The 22,816-nt window shown below is 35.4% G+C and overlaps 1 long non-coding RNA gene across 1 annotated transcript; it reads left to right on the top strand.

Moving 5' to 3' along the window:
• Positions 1 to 1,107: 1,107 nt before the first annotated feature.
• On the top strand, positions 1,108 to 22,603 carry LOC144324047 (uncharacterized). The gene is made up of 4 exons (XR_013389444.1): positions 1,108 to 1,329; positions 13,511 to 13,739; positions 18,579 to 18,699; positions 22,206 to 22,603. It is a non-coding gene; the product is annotated as an uncharacterized LOC144324047 (long non-coding RNA).
• The last annotated feature ends 213 nt before the right edge of the window (positions 22,604 to 22,816 follow it).

Genomic DNA, 22,816 nt, shown 5'->3' with positions numbered 1-22,816 from the left:
AAAGTTACCATCATATTGGACGGATATTTTGAAACCAGATCAACTTGCAATTTGTTGTCTCAAGAGATGAGGGCCAGTGGTAAAAAATGTGGCCGACCAAAACTCTAATCTCTAAAGAGAATTTAAGGGGTGACAGTTTACCTTAGATGAGGAAAACAGGGATACAGGATACCATTGTTGAGGAGAAACTCAATGCCATGCTGAACTGATAGGAAAGAGTCAATCTTGAAAAGTAAAAGTGTCCTTCTGAAGCTCAGTGTAGGCGTGCTTACTGACCAGTATAATAAATATAACATCTCCTTCTGGAAGAGAAGACAGTCAGGCTGAATGACTGTTACCAAAGATTCAGGGTTCCTTCTCTGTAATACATCTACGGTGTGTGCAGGACTCACCTGGCCTTCTTTAGAACACCCTCTGGGACTGAGCGCACCAAGAACTGGCACAATGACGTGCTAGTACTTTGGATATGGCTGTTCGTCTGAGTAATAAAGTTCTTGGTCTTTGACAGGACTCTCCTGTTTTCTGCCATCATTCATGAAACTATAGCAGCCTGACGTGTCAGCTTATAAATCAAGCAGAATCCTGGTCCTCCACAGTTCTTAGCAATTTTGGTGGTGAGCATGGAATGTGGAAAGGAACACAAATTTCTAGAAGTGAAAGGATGAGGAATTCACCGGCTAGTTGACCTGGAGTGAGGAAAGTCCAAGAGAATTGGTAATAAACATGTTAACCCAAATGTCTGGTCAATCAGGTAATAAGGTATCTTCCTACCTGTGAGAAAGTAGTTTCTGAGACAGTTACCTGCCAGTTGTCCTACTTGTTGTTGGTTCCCTTTCGGGTGAATGAAAACTTCCTCACCAAACTTCCTGGTGGCATTGGGTCTATCTATTTTAATAACAGTAGTAAGATTCATCCTAGTGGGTAGGGACAGAAAGCTTCCAATTCAGGAACAAATGAAATGTTAAATAGATGAGCACTGAGAACGGAGGGAAACTCATAGCCACTCTGGGCAGTAACCAGGTTTGTTATTAGAATTTTGGGTGTTTCCATAGAGAAATGAGACAGTGCAGGGGATTGATGCTTGCTGTGTAGGAATGGCAACAGTGATGCCATCTTGGAGCTCAGCGTCTCCTGCCATCCTACCATGCCAACCTTGGATGTACTCGCCAGTTACAGTAAAATATCTCAGACTTTTTTTTTTTTTTTGAAACGAGTCTCTCAGAAGATTTCCCAGAAACACACAGATTTCTATGTACAACCATCTGTGACTAGCCATTGACTGGCATTTGAGCTTCAGTGCGGTGGACTGTGTTTACAAGGCTGACAAAGGTGAGCCACTGGCAATTAAGAAACTAGATTCCAAAAATATAGATAAATTCTTGCTGTTGATTTGATGCCTCTGGGTAATTCCCTCAACTCTTAAATTGAATCCAGGCATATATTTAAGAGGTGTTATCATGCTGATGAGACAGCAGATGCTTCAGATTGTGTGCTAATGGAAGCTCCCCAAAGAACAAGCTGAGAGTCACTCTGAATATCTAGAGGGAAAGAACTCCAAGGTCCTAGAGGGGAAAGTGCTGTGTCTTTGTCTTGTTGAGTCAAGGGGCTCCTAAAGGTAAAAAACACAGGATGTCTGGAATGGCCACGTTACCAACCAACTACTCAATATATGGCTTTGGAAGAAACAAAAGCATTAGAAAGTTACTGGCTAAACTGCAAGCAACCACCATGCTGCTAAGGATTAGAAGTGAGTCAGGGCTGCTCACTGAGCAGACCTGCTCTCTCCTTCTGTCCAGTATACTGTCCTCCCTCTGCACTACCTCAGCTGCTTTCAGGGGGAAAGATAATTGAAGGTGATTCTAAGGTCCCCCGTGTTCCTGAGGGATTGAAGGCTATACACATCCATCCCCTAAACTAGGGTAATTAGATGTGGGGAAGAGCTGAATCTTTTGTGGATTTATTGGAAACAGGTATATGATTCATCATCCTCCCTGATCCTGTTTGAAGTGAGATGACTCACATTTAGTTTACTAGGGTTTGGCAGTTAACACAATGGGGAAGGGAAGCCAACATGACAGTATTGCTTCTACGTATAAAAGTAGAGCAGGAATTGATACATTCTGTGCTTATACTTCCTCATCCCATAAGTTAAATGTAAGACTATGTATTGTGATTTAGTTTATTTGAAAGAGGAATATATATACATATATATGTGTGTGTGCGCGCATATATATACACACAGACAATATCTTCTCCAATAAAACTAAAATTAAAAGGTCTAGTTTAATTGAAAAAAGGAAAAAAAATTGTATATATGCTCTCCAACCCAATAAAATTTCTGTTTTAATATGGAAATTGAATAAATAAAAGATTAACTTAAAGTGTCTTGTTAACTAGATGGCTGACCTTATTTTCTAAATATATTAAAAAACAACAACAACAACAACAACAATTCCTCAGATCATTGTAGGACAAAGTTCTTAATATGCTAGTTCATAATACAGACCATTAAATTGTCAAAATATAGCTGATCACTAAACATTCAATAATTACAAAATAATGAAAAAAAAAGGTCTAGGCTTACAGGGGATAATTTATTTAGGTAGCTGCTCTGCTGGCAAAGCTCATGATTACTCTCTAAATCTGGCATTACTGTGGGAAGCTTTCCCTCACACACCATGGAAGTAAATGTCCTTCCTCAGTGCTCACATATGTCCCTGTTTAAGTATTTATTACTCTGTCTTGTGATAACATTTTTCCTTAAGCAAACAGTGTCTTAATGACAGGGACTTCCTCTTATTACATTATTTTTTTTTGCTGCAGATCTGTGCAAAGCTTAGCACATACCAAGTGACTCTTCTCTCTCTCTTTTTTTTTTTTTCTTTTTCTGGAGGAATAAGTGAAACAAAACAAAACAAATATGTTTAGGAAGAATGTGTTCTAAACCACCTTGAAAAAAATTATTTGTCAAAATAGCTGAACTATTGCTCCCTTACAGTCTATTAAATCAGTATTAGATGGGTTCCTCTATTGAGGCAAATATCTCATATATATGTTAATATAGAGTAACAGCTATATCCCAAAAAGATATTAACAGTAAACTTGACTTTTTGAAAATAAATGTAATAAAAATTCAATAGGTTTATTTGGATTTGGCTTTATGAAAACAAAACAAAAGTCTGTTATGCTGTCAGTAAAAATGATGTTCTGCAAATCTTTGTAGGCCACATGGCTGAGCCTTTTCTTGTTACATTTTGGAGTAGGAAGCTTGCTCCTCATCACTTTCAATTTGACATTTTACAGGAGCTAGAACCATAAGTCAGGTAGGGAAACATGTTACATACTGTTTTTTTTCCCCTCTAGCTGAGGACCAGTAATCTTAAGTCAACAATGTCAAATTTCAATTTTGTTGTTTACTGAATTACCATGCTGTGGATTCAAACACCAACCTCTGCTGCTTTTATTCTTCTAAGTCTTTCCTATGTGATGATTAAAAGAGAAAAGAAAAAAAAAACAACTTAACTTGCTTGACAGCTGGCTTTATTTTGCCTCTGTTTAAACGTAACATTTTAAATTCCTTATTGAATTAAGCAGATACAACAATCGCCTGCCTAATACAATATGTATAACCTAAGAAGGAAAGCTACTCTCTTGATTGACACTTATTCAGTGATTCTTTGTTTTTTTTGTTTTTTTTTTGTTTTTTTTTTTTGTTGTTGTTGTTTTAGGTGCCTATTAGGTAAAATGTATTGTATGGATTGTAAACTGGTTATAAAAAATGGAAGGCATAAATGTCTGTTCTGAAGAGTTTCAACAGACCCCCAAGTTTGGGAAAATATTAGCCATATTATTGTTCATGGTAAAATAATAAGAATTTCTTTCCCCAAACATGTTAATTTTTACTATGGGAAACTTATTTGTATAGGAAAAAATACAGAATGTCTTTTTTCATGCATTTAATTTGCAAGCATTAGCTTAATTATATGTTCAATTAAATCTTTACTAATACCAATAGCAATGATTTAGTAAATCTCTATAAATGTTCACACGTTATATCCAATTAGCTAAAATGCATAATTAAATCTGGATATGATGTAATGCCTTGTTGATTCATTGAAACAAAGATGGAAAGTTCTCTAGAAAGAGATTATATTATGGCCCAAGCCCCCCACCTCAACTTTTGCTTATAATTCATTGTACAACCACCAGATAACAGAAGATTCTTGAAGGAGAGCTCTCAACAAAAATGCCAAGAAAATAAGTAATATAGTATCATTTATATAAAGAAAACTCTCATATTGAAAATAGTAGTTAATTATAGGAGCAGCTAGATTAACAAAATGTGGGAATCACATGACTAAATTGCTTTATAAAGTAATTGGTGTTAAAATAGAAAAATATTCTGAAAGTATTTCATTCATTTAAGTGTTGAGTAAATATGTATTGAACACCTAACAGGTTTCCAGGCACATCCCTGAGGCCTAGGGAGAATGAAGGACAGAAGAGAGGTGGTTTCTCTTCTCCTAGGGCTTACATTTATTTTTTTAAAGATATTATTTATTTATTTATTCATGAGAGACACGAGAGGCAGAGACACAGGCAGAGGGAGAAGCAGGCTCATGCAAGAGGAGTGGGACTCGATCCCAGGACTCCAGAATCATGCCCTGAGCCAGAGGCAGACCCTCAACTGCTGAGCCACTCAGGTGCCCCTAGGGCTTACATTTCAAAGTGTGTGTGTTGGCGGGGGGTGGAAGTGGGAGCATCAATTTATGATTATTAAAATAATTAATAATTGTAAGTACAATGCTCTGATAGAGCATAACAGTGAGGGGGTCTAATTCACAGGGTGTATTTAAACAAAGACCTAGAAGAAGAGAAAGACACAGCCAGAAAAACGGGATCCCGCCAGAGGACACTCTTTTTTTCATGAACAAAAAGCAACAGGGCTTGTACCCAAAGGCAATTTAATATTTATTAAGAGAGCTGCCTGCCTGGAAAGAATCTGATTTCATTTTCTGTTTTGAGACTACCCTACCAAACCTTAGCCTTTAGACGGTTCCTTTACAAAGGCAACAAAAAGCAGCTTCAAAATAAATAATAGAGGATATTGCTTTAAAACAAAAGTCAACTGAGTAAATTTAAAGATCAAATTGGCTTTCTTCAATGATTCATGAGTTGGGCAGCATCCCATGGGCAAGTAGAAAGGAGCTCTGAAGAGTTGAACAAATGAAAGACTTTTATAGGCATAATGGGGCAGGGAAAGGAAAGATCAGATTCCCTCCTCTTTCTTTGGGGCTTGGCAGGGGTCTGTTGGGTGGATTACCTTCTTGGTGCTGACCAGGAATTTCCAGATTTATATTTTAAGATTACATTCCTGGGAGAGGTTGAAACTACAATTAGGTTAGGTCTTGGTTTGCAAGTCTTGGTTTGCTGATATGGGGCTTAGCACAACTGACTCCATTTTAGGCCTGTTCTTTTTTTTTTTTTTTTTTTTTTTCTTCCTTTTATAAAAGGGTTTCTGCCCTTCGATCAGACTCTTGGCTTAACTGAGAGATATGATCCAAATGTAAGACATTAGCAGCTACCTCTCTGGAGATCTCACAGTTTTTGTTGATCCTCTGTATGGTATTCACCGGTTATAATGATTTTTTCTTAACCTCTGTGATATTCATGGGCCACAGCTTTAGGTTCACAATTTTAAATTGGTCATTCTCTTCCCTCCTTTTATGACATTTCAATCTTAGGGAGATCATTTGCTTGGTATTTAGAGGCTGCAAATGTGCATTGAAAGCTTTTAAGAGAATGAGGCATGCCAGGGAGACTGATATGATTATAAGCAGAATAATTCTTAGTGTTTGGAGTATACTTTGGAACTCTGGTCCCAAGGCCTAAACTAGTCAAAATTAAATAAGTCAGGGGGCACCTGGGTGACTCAGTGGTTGAGCATCTGCCTTTGGATCAGGTTGTGATCCTGGGGTCCTGGGATCAGGTCCCACATCAGGCTCCCAGCAGGGAACCTGGTTCTCCTTCTGCCTGTGTCTCTGCCTCTCTTTCTGTGTCTCTCAAAAATAAATAAATAGGGATCCCTGGGTGGCGCAGTGGTTTGGCGCCTGCCTTTGGCCCAGGGCACGATCCTGGAGACCCGGGATTGAATCCCGCATCGGGCTCCCGGTGCATGGAGCCTGCTTCTCCCTCTGCCTGTGTCTCTGCCTCTCTCTCTCTCTCTGTGACTGTCATAAATAAATAAATAAAAAATTTAAAAATAAATAAATAAATAATTTAGGAAAAATAAATAAATAAATAATAATAATAATAATAAATATCAAAGGAGTCACCCTTTTCGTCCAAATGGCTTGCTCAGTGATCTTATGGAACTGAGTTTCAACTTCCTCACAAGGGTTAATCCAGGTGCAGCAGGTTGTGCTGGCTATACCACAGACAGCTTCTTGCTCAGCTACAAGATAATTAAAGGCTGTTTTATTATCAAGAACAATTTTGGCCAGAAAGCCTAAGGATTTTTGTTGAACAGCTGTTGTTTTATTAGCAAATTCCACAATGCTTTCAAAAGTTAAGGAGAGGTTTCTGATCATAGCCTCCTTCACATTTATTCCCAGCCAGGGGAGCAGTGATCTACCAAAGGAAACTAATTTTGAATCATAAATGCCTCCTGGTAATTCCTGTTTTGAGTCTTTGACTAGGGACTGGAAAGGTGACAACCATGGAGGTCAGTAAAATTCAAGGGTCTCTAGCTTCGCTCTAGTTACCCTTGCCTATGTTCTTTTCTTTGTACAGAGCCTGGGTACAAATCTCCCCAGGTTTGGAGTTGTTAACAGAGACAGGGAAATGGAACAGGGGGTCTCTAGCATCATGGACAGATTAGCATTTTTGACGAAAAATCCTGCAATATAAAAGTTTGCCCCCACACACCCCACACCCACACCTTAACAATGGTCTTGACATACAGACGATGGTGGTATCTTTCAGGGAAATGCCTGTGTAAAGAAAGACAAGACATAAAAGAACAAATGTTTTAAGGTTTAAATTATGGAGTCTTGATTCCATGTCTTGGAGGAAGTGGTCTACATGGATGTCAGCTATTTCTCTTCCTTGTCAATTTGAAGTGAAGGTCTCCTGGGTCTGCATGGGACCAGATGTCAGGCAAAACCTTCTTTCACTGTAAATTCCATGTCTGAGGTTCTAGTCCATGAAATTTGGATGCTATGTGGGTAGAGAGGAAAGCTGGTATCCTCCCTTTTAAGGTTTAAGGGTTGTCTTTGTTTTCAGATTTCAGATCAGAAGAGTGGGAGAAAATTGGAAACAGTTTGGGATTGTAGCTGAATATTTGAGGAAACTGGAAGAATTCAAGATCAAGTTCAGTTTACAGGCATATTACAAAACCTCAAAGACAATTAACAGGATTTGAATCTAGTCTCTATAAAGGTATAAACACAATATTTCTTTCTACGGTTAGCCCCATTTCTTTCCCAAAGATAATCACGGTCGGGATGCCTGAGTGACTTAGTGGCTGAGCATCTCCCTTTGGCTCAGGGTGTGATCCTGGACTCCTGGGATCAAGTCCCACATTGGACTCCCTGCAGGGAGCCTGCTTCTCCCTCTGCCTGTGTCTCTGCCTCTCTCTCTCTGGGTCTCTCATGAATAAATAAATAAAATCTTAATACAATACAATACAAATGTTTAATTCAAATCAATATATAGATTGGTTTGGAGAAAAATATATACCCACCTGCATATATTTCTCCCCCAATGATAATGTCTTCAGCCAAAGCAGAGATAAATGGCAAACCTAAGACATACAACCTATATCTTCACATGTCCTGTGGGAGAGCTCTTAAACCCAATTTATTATACCTAGAACTCTCCAAAGGCTCTGGGGACTGTGTGGTGGCACGTGGTTGTATTTGTATAGATACATAACTGTTCCAGAAACTGTACGAAATTCCTAAAGTCCAATATATTCTAGTATAATGTTATCATCCTAATTCCAGTTATTTTCTAATGTGAACTGTCACGGAAATAACCAAAGTTCTTCTCAAGTCCATTATAATGAACCCTAATTAAATACTGAATGATAGATTTTTAAAAGAGTCTTTTTGTTATTTACAGGCAGTGATATTTTACTCAGATGTTTCTGCAAAAATACTCCCGCAAAGGTGTTTCTTCAAGGAAATTTATGGAAGGGATAACTGGTAAATCCAGGGCCCTTTAAGATCATATAAGTAAACTGGATAAGAATCCCTAGAACTAATGGGCAAAACTTGTTTCAAACAGAATGAAAATTAATAATATGGGGCTGAATGAGCTGAAGCGTAGGATAGAATATTTGCAGCTTCTTGTTTGAAATATTGCTGAATGTGTTGTTTTTCCAAATTTAAGAAAACTTCTCTTAAGCTATGTCTGACTCACAACAATTTAGTAAGTATACCCATGTAAACAAAGAGGGAACATTTACTTTTTCTCCCCACCTGATCTCTCCACAATTCAGCAAATCTTGAGTATTCTTTTTTTTTTTTCTTTTGAAAAATAGTTATTTACATAGATTCAATGAGAATCTATTCTCCATATAACAGGACACAATTGGAAACTAGTTATACTTCTAAGGCTTTGACTGGAATATTATATTTGAGAGGCATGCCTAAACTCAGATATAACCAGGCAGTTTTAAAAAACTAAGTTTGACTTTATGAAGTCAATAAAGTCTGTTGGAAAAAATAGACCTGGTACATTGCTTACAAAGTTCCAGCAAAAGAGTCTTTTAAAAAAAAAGTTATCTGGTCAATCACTGTTCTTGGGGCACTTGCATAAATAGGCCAAAATTAATGCAAACCAAATTAGTTTTACTGTGATTATCTTTTTTCAAAAGATTTTATTTATTTATTCATGAGAGACACACAGAGAGAGGCAGAGACATAGGCAGAGGGAGAAGCAGCTCCATGCAGGAAGCCTTATGTGGGACTTTATCCCTGGAGTCCAGGATCACACCCTGAGCCAAAGGGAGATGCTCAGCCGCTAAGTCACTCAGGCATCCCGACCATGATTATCTTTGGGAAAGAAATGGGGCTAACCGTAGAAAGAAATATTGTGTTTATACCTTTATAGAGACCCTGGGATTACACCCCAAGCCAAAGGATAATGCTCATCGCTAAGCCACCCAGGCATTCCAAATTGAACATTTTTAATCCCAAGATTTTATAAAGAAAAAGTGTCTTATTATATATATATATATATATATATATATATATATATATATATATAAAAGAACAAAGAAGAAAACAGTGGTACCAAATGCCCAAACATTTTTTCCCCTCCATTCTAATTTTAGGTCTTATCCTTTAAGTACTTGATAAAATACTAGCAGCATCTTCAGGATCAAGGTTTTGGTGATTATTTAAAGTGGAAAAGATACATAATGTAGTTGGGTATCAGTCTCATACAAACAAGCAGGGTGTTATAGCAGTAACTGTCACCTTAGTTCCATTCACATGTCATCATCCCCCCTCCTCGACTCCAGTTCTATTTTCTGAAGCACCTGCTGAATCTTGCTGTTACATCTCCAAGTAGTTTTACAATAGAAACAGGTATGTGAATTCTCATTGACTTATTTACTCCTAAATTCCTCATTTTAGAAACATGACACTAATTGGGCTCAAAAGTGTTGTCTACCCTAGGGGGATGAAGTTTAAAAACACTGAGAGCAAAACAATTTGTTATTAGCTTCTAAATAATTAGTACTGGGCTTTAAGTATATCTTTCCTATCATAATTGAAATTCATGTTCAGTTTCTAATTTATTCTTTTTATAATTTATCAGAGTAAGATAACACAAACAGAACTTTGAGAAATTCCCAATGTGTCACTTAAGAATCTTTGGTTAAAAACCATTTAAAATCAATGTGGTCAACTTAAAAAAAAAAAAAAAAAGCAGGGGGAAGGGAACAGCTGGTATTTATTGGAATAATAATAGATTTACTTTACTGAAAAGAGAAAGCTGACCAGGCAAGTAACAGAAAGGCCAGGAATTAAGAAATTATTCTATATTTGGCATAAGAAACAATTTCTAAGGAACAATAGGTAATTAATTCTTCAGGATGGCAATATGCAAATGAATTAGCTTAGGGTCTTGAATAATTATGCTGATGCTATAAATTCCAGAAAGATAGTCTGATTAATATTTCTACCAAAATTAAAAGCAATGTGAAAAAAGTATTTTGAAGAAAAACTCAGGTATTAGCCAAAATGAGAATGAAATATCAATGTAACTGTCTGCTGCCATTTTCAATGCCTTAACATTTTATTACATGCATCCTAATTTGATTTTTAAAAAATGCTTTAAAAAAGATTTTAAACTAGTTGTGTTTTCAACACAAATTAAGGATTAAAACTCAATGTTTAACCATACTCCCTTTGTAAATGTTTTAAGCTGAATTTCAGGTGACAAAAAAGAAAGAAATTTGTGCATACTCAATTTATTTCTATTTCAAAAGTGTATAATACAAATTTAATAACAGCAGATGGGATTCAGCAGCCATTATTGACTTCCAGGTTCAAGAACAGCAGAATTTAAGGATCTATGCTCTGTTGTCAAAAGCTGTGAAGGGTCAGATATGCGTTGCCGTACTTGCAGGATAACATGTTAGTCTGCCTGAGGTCCCTGGATGCTGGCAGAAGACATGAGATCCCAGAGTCAGAGATGAAAGACAATATGATAGCCACAGCCATTAGAAGATCACTTCTAATAAAATGAAACAAGTAGGCCTGGAAGACACCTGCATACACAGTGAGCTGGGTTACAGGACAAGATCCCTGAGTTTAGAGAACCCAAATCTTACATACTCAGTAGTAAGCATGCCTGACTTTTAACCTAGTATTTTTATATTTAGACATCAAATAGCCTGCCCTTTACTCCAGAAGGAGACAGTTTCTAATTTACAAGGATGTTTGCTTTGCAAGTAGCCTTGAAAAGGTGATCGAAAACAGAGGCAGTCTTTGCAAGATGTGCAGAAACTTAAGAGGTCCACAGAGAATGTTCAACTCTTTTCTATTCATGTAGCATCCTGTGCATACCCAAGTCGAGTAAACCTTATGCACTGTTTTGCAATTTTCTGTTTCTTTGCCTTTGTCATCTGCAACTACTCCTTATACCTGTCTTCTTTATTTTCAGCTAAAACTGTGACACTGAGTGGCCCTAGTTAATATCTTCTAACAAGTTAATTTAAAAATGAGTGATGGATTGATATTAGGCAGAGGGGAAAAAAAGCAATATATAAATTTGCATTCTCCATGGCATGTCGGGGGGAATACTTTTTAAAAACGGAATCCAGGCGACTAATGAAAAATTTAAACCATAAATTTAGTATATAGTCTCAATAAAGTAATTCTTAGTGGAAAGTCTCCCATGATGAAAGACACCCAACACTTTCAATCTCTTTTGATTACAAATATATTAGCAAGGTCTATGTTCAAAGATGCAAACATCTTCAAAGGCAAAATTTAGCTTCAAAGAAGCATACAATGCATACATAGAGAGTCTTCTTTAAGGGTTTTCAAGTCTTGGATGAGTTTCATAATATGAAATCAGTCTTTTAAAGTTAGTGAATAAAAAGGACAAAACCTTAGAAGAGAATGTGTTCTTTGAAATGCCCCAGAGGGGTACCATAATGCAAAACTAGTAAAGTATAAAATAGGACATTCTCAGAAATTTTCATTAAATGCAAAACATTGAATGATTTGATGAAGGTCAAGAACATCACTTATTTTTTTCTTTATTTATGTATTTTTTAAATTTCTCAGCAGAAATAACAAGGCAATGAACCCCAGACAATTTCCTTGTTAGTAGTAGCCAAGGTACTGTCAAATCCAAGAGTTTTCAGCAAAAGCCCTATAGCATAAAAGCAAGTTATGCCACTTTTTTAGAAGTGAAAATTTCCATTAGCATATTAGTCCAATTTTGAATATTCATTCATTTAATTATTCTACGATAAAACGTTTTCATCCCCTGCATTACTTCATTTCCTTATCAAAGGCACTTGTCTGAATGCCACCTTCTTTATGACCAAAGATAGATCAATGGATTTGGGCTAGTGGGGAGTTATTTTTAAGTGTCAATTGCTGCTGGAATCTATAAAAATTTGGCACAAAACTCATACAATGACCTTCATAAAACTGCATCCTCTAATGTATGGTACAGAAAATGAAGGCAGGCTCATTTCCAAACATGCCTATGCCAACGGGTAAAAGTGGTTAGAGAAGACCTAGCTGACTTGCTCATGACATGCTCATCGTCAGCACAGAGACATGGAGGACACATGTACTTTTCTGATTGGAGAGAGCTAGGGAAGAGGTTTCACTTTTAATTTGTCCTTCGATAAAGAACACAATTCAAAACTCCCCACACCTAATGATCTATGTATATATCTGTATATACATATAGTTCCTTTTGTGTATTCTGGGCCTGATTTTATCACTATTAGGAAGAGCTAAGGGAAATAATATTTGAGCTACATTAAAGGAACAATCATATTGTCCAAAGGGCTCTTAACCAAGTTGAAGTCAATTTGTGGTAAATTTCCGAAGAAGTCAAAAGAATATAACTGCATGAGAAGCCTCTGTCCCCATAGACTTACTTATTCCTATATTTAACCCAGTGGAGAAAAAGATGATGATAAAATCAGCTATCACTGGCTTTATCTTTCCCAAACTTATGGCTGATTACTTTTGAACATCAAACATTATTTTATATATATTTGATTTTTTTTTAAAAAGTAAACATACACAAAGTTTATTATGCAAATGGTTATCTACCTCTTTCCAATTTACAGCTCAAGAGATTTTCAAATATTTCCATTAATTTGGAAGTTTCTTCTACTCTGTCAGAGTTGTTTAATTTTTTCTGAGATTATGTCTTACTAAATTAAAAATATAATCACAAAACTGAACAATTTTTTAACCAGAGAATACTACTCCACCCCGGCTCTCTTCAGTGAAATCTCATATATTAAACAGAAAACTATCTCTAGAGCGATAGATCTAAAGGTACCTTTTAATCATTTCAAGCAGCAATAACCAATAATATATTAAATGTTATTTCCAATTCTTAGACCTGAATTTGTACTATTTTAGTACACACACATACACACAGACAATGGAATGGTATTAAGTCCTGGGAGAGAACAAAATTCTACCATTTGCAACAACATAGATGGAGCTTAGGGCATTGTGCTAAGCAGATTAAGTCAGAGAGAGACAAATATTGCATAATATCACTTGCAGATGAAAACTTGAAAAAACTCTAGCTCATTAAAACAGAGAGTGGAAAAGTGGTTCCCAGGGGCTGCTGGGAGGTGGAAATGGGGAGGTGTTGCTCAATGAGTACAAACTTCCAGTTAGATGATGAAAAACTTCTGGGGTAATCTAATGTGCAGCATTGTGATTATAGATAACAACAGCACTTGAAGTTCCTTTTTTTAAAAATATTTTATTTATTTATTTGAGAGAAAGAGCAAGAGCAAGAGTGACCACAAAAGAGAGGGAAGAAGAGGCCCCCCACCAACCAGGGAGCCTCATGTGGGGCTTGATCCCAGGACCCTTGATCCCTGGAACCATGACCGGAGCTGAAGGAAGACACTTAATCGACTGAGCCACCCAGGTGCTCCTACTTGAAGATTTCAAAGAGTGAAAATCCTAAATATTTTTACTACAAGAAAGTAATGGTAGTGATGTGAGGTGAGGAAAATGTTAGCTGATTCTAAAATGGTAATTATATTGTAACCTGTAAGTGTATCAAATCAACATGTTGTACATCTTAAATTGACACTTTGTTGTATGTCATATCTCAATGAAGCTGGAAAAATGATATGCCTTATCTCATTTGTTTTACATGAATGTTTAAGTTTAGATAATCTAAAAAATAATTAATACCGGGGCATTAGAATTTTTTGAGTACAGGATAGCAAAGAAGTTGTATATTTTTTGTTATTTCCATACTTCTCATAAGTTTTTTTAATCATTCAGGAATATGATATTATTTTTTAAAATCTAAATATTGTTTGTGTGTTTTCCAGGGATAAAGGGAAATTTCAATATTGAAAGGCATTGAAATAAAAAGGTCTACGGGGAAAGTTTTTTTTTGCTTTTACAGAGTGCTGGAATCTGTGCTGGAAGCAGGATTCTATTCAAGGATACTTTACCTGACTATGAATATGTGTCAGGAGCTAAACTTGATGTACTCTCAAAGCTGTGAATAATTTCTGATTACCAGATTGCAGATCTTCCAAATTGATATGGGGTGGTGTTTGTGTGTGTGTGTGTGTGTGTGCGTGTGTGTGTGTGTGCGTGTGTGTGTATTCTTAGCTGTTACAGAATGAAAATTTTAGTGTATAAACTGGGGGTCTCTACCCACGTGATTCACCTTGAGGAATCAAAGTTGGCCAAAAAGTTTTATCATTTTTTGCATTCAAATAGGTTACTGGCTAATATTAAGACAGAGACTCAAAATCTAATGAAGGATTTGTTGGCAGAAATAAACGTTTTTAATGGATATACTGTTTCTATTGAAGAAGTAATAAAAATATTTTATTTTGTTTCATTTTTCTTGGTTCCTGCGGCTTTAAACTAGAATACACACAATATCCCTAACATTTTTTATTGAGAATTAGCTGTTGGAAGATATTTTTGAAAAATCAAAACTTGTGAGGGGCACCTGGAGGGCTCAGTTGATTAAGCATTCATCTCTTGATTTGGGCTCAGATCATGATCTCAGGGTGGTTAGATGGAGCTCTGCATCATGCTCCATGCTGCGTTTGGAGCCTGCTTGATTCCCTCTCCTTTTCTGTGCCTCTCAAGCCATTCTCTCTCTCTCTCTCTCTCAAAAAGAAAAAAAATACAAAAAACTTGTGGTGCCTGGGGATGTCTGGGTAGCTCAGTGGTTAAGCATCTGCCTTTGGCTCAGGTCGTGATCCCAGGGTCCGGGGATCGAGTCCCACATGGGGCTCCTCACAGGGAGCCTGCTTCTCCCTCTGCCTGTGTCTCTGCCTCTCTGTGTCTTTCATGAATAAAAAAAAAAAAAGAAAAAAAAAAAAACTTGTGGTGCCTGGCTGACTCAGTTGGTAGAGCATGCACCATCTCAGTTGTGAGCTTGAGCCCCATGTTGTGGATAGACTTTACTTAAAAACATTAAAATTTGTGCCTCATTTTCACAAGAGTAATAATGAGTTTTTACAAAGTGAGAAACATACTTATATTTTGAGGGGTTATTAATTGGAAATTGGGACCTCAAATACTATATGTTACGTAGAAATCTGAATTTCTCTTGAAATGCAATCTAAACATAAATAACCAAAAACAATAGATGTTTTAATAAAAAGATACTACAGCCAGCTAATTTGTGAAACTACTATATTTAGTTATTGTTGATTTCATTTAGAGAACCTGTGTTTTCCTAGAATAGAATAATAGAAAATACACAGACATACATACACATGCACATACACACACTTGTATGTGAACTAGCACCTAAAATTATCTTATTGTCTTTCTCTCACATGCACACTTTTAAAATAGTATATGAGTACATACATGCATACATAAAAGAGATAATTTATGAAACAATTGACTTTAATTCATATGGTCCTACAAAAAATATAATATGTAAACACACTCACCAGAGGAACAGATGTATGAACAAAATTAGCAATGGAAAGGTAGATCTATAATTGGGAATCACTTGGAAAAATGGAGGAGCAGAGTGACAGAAACTCGGTTTCATAAGACTTTTTTTTTTTTATTTATTTATTCATGAGAGACACACAGAGAGAGGGATAGACATAGGCAGAGGGAGAAACAGGCTCCCTGCAGGGAGCTTGATGTGGGACTTGATCCCAGGACCCCAGGATCACACCCTGAGCTGAAGGCAAATGCTCAACAACTGAGCCACCCAGGTGCCTCTCAAAAAAAGATTTTATTATAAGGCAAGAAATTGGCCAAAATTAAATAGGATTCAGCAATAAAATTTATGGAACACAGAACAGGCTGATATTTTGACAACCTAGCTACTGCTCTCTGAACGCTGTCCAGCACTGCCACCTCAGAAGTGTGTATGTGTCTTGGGAAGAATAAGTGAAAGCAAATCTAAAAGAATTGTCTCCTAAATTGAGTGACACCGTGTACCCTTTCAATAGGGAGACACAAAAGAAAGACAATTATTAAAAAAAAAGAAAGACAATTATTCTCCTGCTCAATTTGCCATAGCTCTGGTCAGTCTCAGCATTGAAAGTCTTGGTAGGCATAATGACTACCAAGGATCTGAACCTGTATTCTATATTTTTGCTAAGAAATGCAGAATCAAAAAGTAGTCTGGGATCGGGAATTAACGGCAGACTGGTGGCAGAAGGGAACCACGCACTCTGATGCAAAACTCTACTGGTTTCCTGGAAGTCCTAGTAGGGATAAGTTTGAAAATTGCAGTTATCCAATGCAATCTGCTCATTAATTTTAATTGGACTTCATTAGTTCCTAGAGACTAGTAAAGCCTGAGTATTTATGAAGACCTATCTGTAATAGTGTAGAAAACCACAACTTCAGTCCAAAGCTTAATGGTTTCCCCTTCGAAATTAATATCTTAAAGTCGACTTTGTGAAATAAAAAGGCATTACAGCAGCATAAATGTAGAATTCATTAAAGTTTTATGTGTGTCACTTTGGTAAGTTTTAGTAGTTTCATAGCCTATTGTTTTTTTAAAAAGTTATGGGGTCCTTGGGTGGTTCAATCTGTTAAGCTTCCAACTCTTGATCTTATTTAGTTCAGGTCTTGATCTCGGAGTTGTGAGTTCAAGCCCATCGTTGGGCTCCACCCTGGGCATGGAGCCTACTTAAAAAAACAACAAAACAAAATAAAACCGTCCCCCCCCCCAAAAAAAAAACCAACAAAGTTAGGAAGCTTTGTAGAAATCTATGCAAATGATAGATGGATCTACTACAAAGAGTTCCATTACTGAAGATTCACTGTTAATGGGTATGCAATCTAATAATTCTTCTTATTTTGACAAAAATACTACTTAAATCCTAGAACTTTGAAATGAATAAATTATGGAACTTTATAATGTAGCAAAAAATATGGTCATAGGACTTAGATAGGCATCTAAAAGGTCTCTAAGAAATAGGCTACTTTTAAAGTATATTATTTTTCCTTCTTTTCTAAGACTTCAAAAGTTAAGAATTATAGAAACTCTCTGAAAAAGTGTGCATATCTAAGGAGACTAGCAAAGCCTGTGTGAAGAAAATGTGAACAAAACAAAAGCACAACTTTCATACAAATGTACACACATACACACACCTCACCCCAGACACTCATTCCTTTTTTATCTGTGCATTTTGATCAGGAAATAGGACTACAAAAGAACACTTTGAATAACAAATTTAAATATGGAAAATATTTTAAGTTTTGATAAAATTAATTTCCTTAAAAATATTAAATATGTGGGATGCCTGGGGGGCTCAGTGGTTGAGCATCTGCCTTTGGCTCAGGTCGTGATCCTAGGGTCCTGGATAAAGTTCTACATCGGGCTCCCTGCAGGGAGCCTGCTTCTCTCTCTCTGCCTCTCATGAATAAATAAAATCCTTAAAACATATTAAATATGTAACCAGGAATGTACCAACACTTTGCTCTTTTCTTTTGTGATGCAAGATTGACTTAATGAAAGAGCAGTATACTAACGATGTGCTTGTGATGATTAAAATAAAAGTAACTATATTAATATTCTTCTCCTCAGGTAATCAAAAAGGTGTAGGTGGGACTATTTAGGATTATTTTTAAGAGACTGTCATTCTTTATTTATAGAATAGAAGATGAATTCTTCACTTGAACAGGAAAGCAAGAATTATCGAAAAAGGTGTATAAGAGGTCACAGAGATGGATGTGTCTGGGCAAAGAGAAGGGCAGTTACCTGTCCAGAAAGTGGAAGGAAATGAACACAAGTACTGGAGGTTTTCAATGCCTTTCCAATAAGAAAAAAGTCCAGAAAGCTTTTAAAAACTACTATGAAATTATCTAGAGGTCCTAAAGTGTTCCTTTCTACAAAAGTGACTAATATGCAAAGAATAGTATCCAGGGCACAGGAAGTGTTTAATTTGCATTTGTTAATGAATAAATGAATTTTAAATATATACTAAATATATATATAAATATATAGCATATATGTGTCATATATACAACATATTACATTCTATATAACACATGTAGTGGTTAAAAACTATATAATAGTGTGTATGTGTATATATACACACACATATATAGCATATATATATATATATATATATATATATATATATAGTATTTAAAAAGCATACCAAGTGGTTTTATTTAAATCAAATCTATTTAAATTAGATTTATGGCAAAATCCATATAAAAAAGTGCCCCATCTAAAAAAGTACCTTATCACCACTCATTCTAACTTAGTAATGCATAAGAGGAGGGGCTACAGTTTCCATTATATCCTATAAATTTTAAAGAAGTCTTTTTTCTAATTATTACTTACGATAATATTTTCATATTTTATCACAATTGTAGATATGGAACGTAACATTATAAAATGTCAAAACTAGAGGAGTTCAAGAAGATCAATTTGTTCAAATCTGTAATTTACAATTAAGAAACAGTTATCAACCTAAAAGGAAATCACATAACTAAGGTAAGCATCTTATTAATAAGAATGGGGGACAAGGAGCAAGAAGAAAAAGAGAGAAATTATGATTTTCATTTCATTGCATACTGTACATCACAGAGCGAAGTTTGTTAAGTTCTCCTAATTTTTCGACTACTCCAGGACACTGAATGAAGATTTTCAAAATATTCAGACATATCCCATTCATAATCTTAAAAAAAATGATAAAGAAAGACACTTTCTTTAAAAAAGAGCTTCTCATTTCATTAGGGAAAGCAAAGATTCAAAAAAAAAAAAAAAAGGAAAGCAAAGATTCATATCTTCACTTCTGTTTATACTTTGCAACAGTGTTCTCACCCATGGAAAGATGAGCATCACTGAAATATTTCCAGTTGCAGACTCTTTCTATGTATTTTGTTAGGATGGATTTTTCTTCACTCCTTCATGCAATTCCCCCACTAGATATGAAGTAACCTGAGCAATTTCTCTGTTCTTTTTCATGTATGCTGCCCAAAGGATGTCTGTTTTGTTGCTGTTGCTGTTTTGTTGTGTTTTAAACTTATTAACCTGCCATTCTTGCTTATATTCACTTTACATTTACTTATAATTATTTTTAAATTTTGTATTGTTAGAATTCAGATTCAATTGCTAGTGAATTGGCCCAATTTTGGTGACTTCAGAAATCACGTTTATTCTATCATGTAAAGGGAGCCCAGAGGTAACTGATCAAAGGCTGGTATTATAGGGAACACTGTGAAGTCATTATCCAAAGACTTTTCTATTTTTCTCCTCTAATATCGTTAGTATTTTGCTTATAAGCCAAAGGTTATTCTCTGATAATAAAATGTCTGCTGGAACTCAGAGCATCAAGTCAAACCAAGGACTGTAATTACAAATTTTCCTAAGCCACAAGAAAAAATACAGAATTTTGCTGCAGAATTCAGGATTTTATTGGAGATGTATTATTTTGCATTATAGATATAAAGCAACTAGTCTAGTTAGTGAGACTCAAAGAAAAGAATGTTAAAAGCAGAATTGTAGAAGTAAGATTTAAATAATCTAATTGTATAAAATTATTTGTTGCCTACAAAGGGCAGCAAATCACTACATAATGTAGTGTTAAGAAGAAGGAAGCATTTTTTTGTTTGTTCGTTTTGCAAAGACCAAACAATGACTCAAAAATAAACTCAATAAAGATTAAAAACTAGACTTCGGGTAGACTCAAAGCTCAGGTAGATTCAGCAGCTTAATTAAAAGGAAACAGGTGCACTCTTTTCACGAATGAACTCAAGTGTGAAAAAAAATTTAGTCAGAAAAATATAAATTGAAATGCAATTTACAATTTGGAAAATAACCAAAACTTTAGAGATCCTTATTAAAAAGTAAACAGCTTTTAACTCTAGGGAACACAATCAGCTTATACATGAAATATAATACCAAATTTCCTCTTCTAAACATTAAGAGCCAAGAGATGAGGATATATGTGAATTTATTGCAATAAAAGGGCTATTAGACGATCCAGTTTAAGATATTGATAAGAAACACTTGGATGACCATCAAAAACTATTCAGTTACATCCCTTTGAGGAAAATATTAGTACTCAAAAAACTTCTTGTCATTTTTCTTAACTTCCAAATGGCATTGTCTACAAATATAGACATATGACAATATATTCATGAGTTTAGAGTTCACGCTGTCCACAATTAATATGCATTTTATAGATTAGTGTATGGTTTAAAGACTATGCTGATTGTTTAGAAGAACTAAGAATGAAGACAAATTATAATAAGTATAAAAGGAGAAAAGAGAGTTAAGTTTGTTTTAAAGTAAAATATCTATCTGTACCAGAAAATACAGGAAAAGAGCAAGTGACAAATTTTTGCGTATAGAAAGTGTGGGGAGAAATAAACCTGTAGACGCTAACTTTATTTTCTCTAGTTTACTAGAACCACTCAAGTAATAGAATTTCCTAACAATCCAAAATATTTTCAATTTCTAACATGGATCTTCAATTTGAGGACTATTATCAAAAGAGTATTCCTTTCTTCTTTTTGATATAACCTGTAAAAATTTAATAAGCAGGATTTACTCTGCAAATAGAACTGCCAGATAAAATATATTAGAACTTCCTTTAATTTATCTGCACATAATCAGATTATAGCTGATCTAGGAATTAGAATGCTTACATTATGTATGAGACCAAAAAAAATGAGCAAAAAATTACCCAGGATCCCAGAATCCCGGGGGGGAAAAAGCTAATGGGCATAGATAGAATAAATGGAACAGAACACCATAAGAATCCAGATTGATTCTTCTTAGATTAATGTAAATCTTTATTTTTGTATGAATATAAGGAAGTTTATATTATTCTCTTAGGGCATTAACTCAAGGCCCACATCAAAGACCCAATGTCTATGAAAACTGATCCTTGATCCAATAGCCAAAATTTCCACTTCTTGCTTCAGAGCAATTAGAATCCTCCACTAAATTAGTCAAAGCATTTTCATGTCTACTACTAGGATCATCTTTAATTCCAAATCTTGTATATTTAATGAATTTTGTGGCTATTGAAAAATGCACAACTTTTTTTCTAATTAATTAATTATAAATGATGATTATATTTTTCTCATATTACCATTCACTTTTTGTAATACTTTTAATCAAGCAACTCTATAAATCTTATACAAAGAAGAATATCATGATCGTGATTTTGTAGAGAAAGATGTTTGTCAGCACACCAACATAGGTGTTTCTTCATGGTAATTATCTTAAAAATAAAATGAGTTGATACCAACCTCGCTACACATAGTTAGACTCTTGTAGAATTCAATTCCTAACCAGGAACAAAATGGGTTTGAATGGTCAAAAGTTGGCCCTTTCTACAGTATGTCAATTTGCTATAAATAAAAGAATAAGTATAAACACTGAAAGTAAACATATTTGCAGTAATAATTATGTGATGATGTCTTTTGTCAGTAATGTAAAGGTCAATAACAAAAAAGAGAATGTGGAGTTGAGACACAATATTTGAGCATATTATCATGCTAAATAGGCTACTCTGGCCAAGTAAAACTACTATGCTCACAATGGCTAACCCCCACCCCCACCCCACTGCCTAAAAAAAGATTTTATGTTTCCTAGCTGGGACATTCAAATGTATCTACCTGGTGAGAGAGGTACATAGTTTACTGTGACAGTTGTTTATAAACTATGAAAAGATTTATCACTCTCTCAAAAACTTTATTGTCCTATCACTCCCGATACTGCCAAAAAGTGGAAAAAAATAAATGTTTAAACTAAAATTAGCTAACTGATCAGATACTATTGAATTTCCATGGCCTAAATTGCTACCCTTAACTCATGTGACCCTGTGGCCTTGCCTTTTGGGTGTTCATAGATTGATCATCTATTCATAAGTCAGTCAAAAGCAGGCCCCTGCAATAGAAATATTGCCAGTCATATTGGATTCCAATAACTTAAATTTTGATCTTATTAATCATTGTAGAGGGATAATCAAATATAATTGGTCCTAGTATTAACAGGTAGAGGTTGCTTTTCCTCAAAAATCACCGAACCAGCCCCTCACATTACCTAAGACCAGATGAACCAATATCCTGGAGAAACCACCAAAGAGAGATTACCTTCAAACCTGCTGGAAAAGACCTTATCAATGACTCCTGTCTCCAATACAGAAGTTAAATAATGAGAAGTTGTTCCTTGGATACCTATTTCTCAACCACACATCCAACAAGAATTGGAAGTTGCACCTACTCCACATCTTAAACTTGTTTGGAGAAGTTTAGAAGCAATCGGTGTGCATAGAAATGAACTACTAACACAAGATATTTGGAAAATGCATAGGAGTACCATATAGAGGTTCCCCTAAAACCACTGGAAAAGTATTCTCCTCTATGCTGCACTCTCGTTTGCTGTACAGTAAAATATATATATATATATATATATATACACATACCTTTAGTCATACATTTCCTCTTTACTGTGTTTTAAGATTATATACCTCTGACTTTGCCTTTTTTTCACATTATTACTAAAAATTCCTTCCTTAGGTGTAAGCCTTACTAGAGAAAATCACTATAGTAATTTCACTTTACTGAGCTATTTGAAGTGCCAGTATTAAAAATAA

The sequence above is a fragment of the Canis aureus genome, chromosome 1 (genome assembly GCF_053574225.1).
Source record: "Canis aureus isolate CA01 chromosome 1, VMU_Caureus_v.1.0, whole genome shotgun sequence".
In the NCBI taxonomy this organism is placed as follows: Eukaryota; Metazoa; Chordata; class Mammalia; order Carnivora; family Canidae; genus Canis; species Canis aureus.
This window is presented reverse-complemented; position numbering and strand designations above follow the sequence as displayed.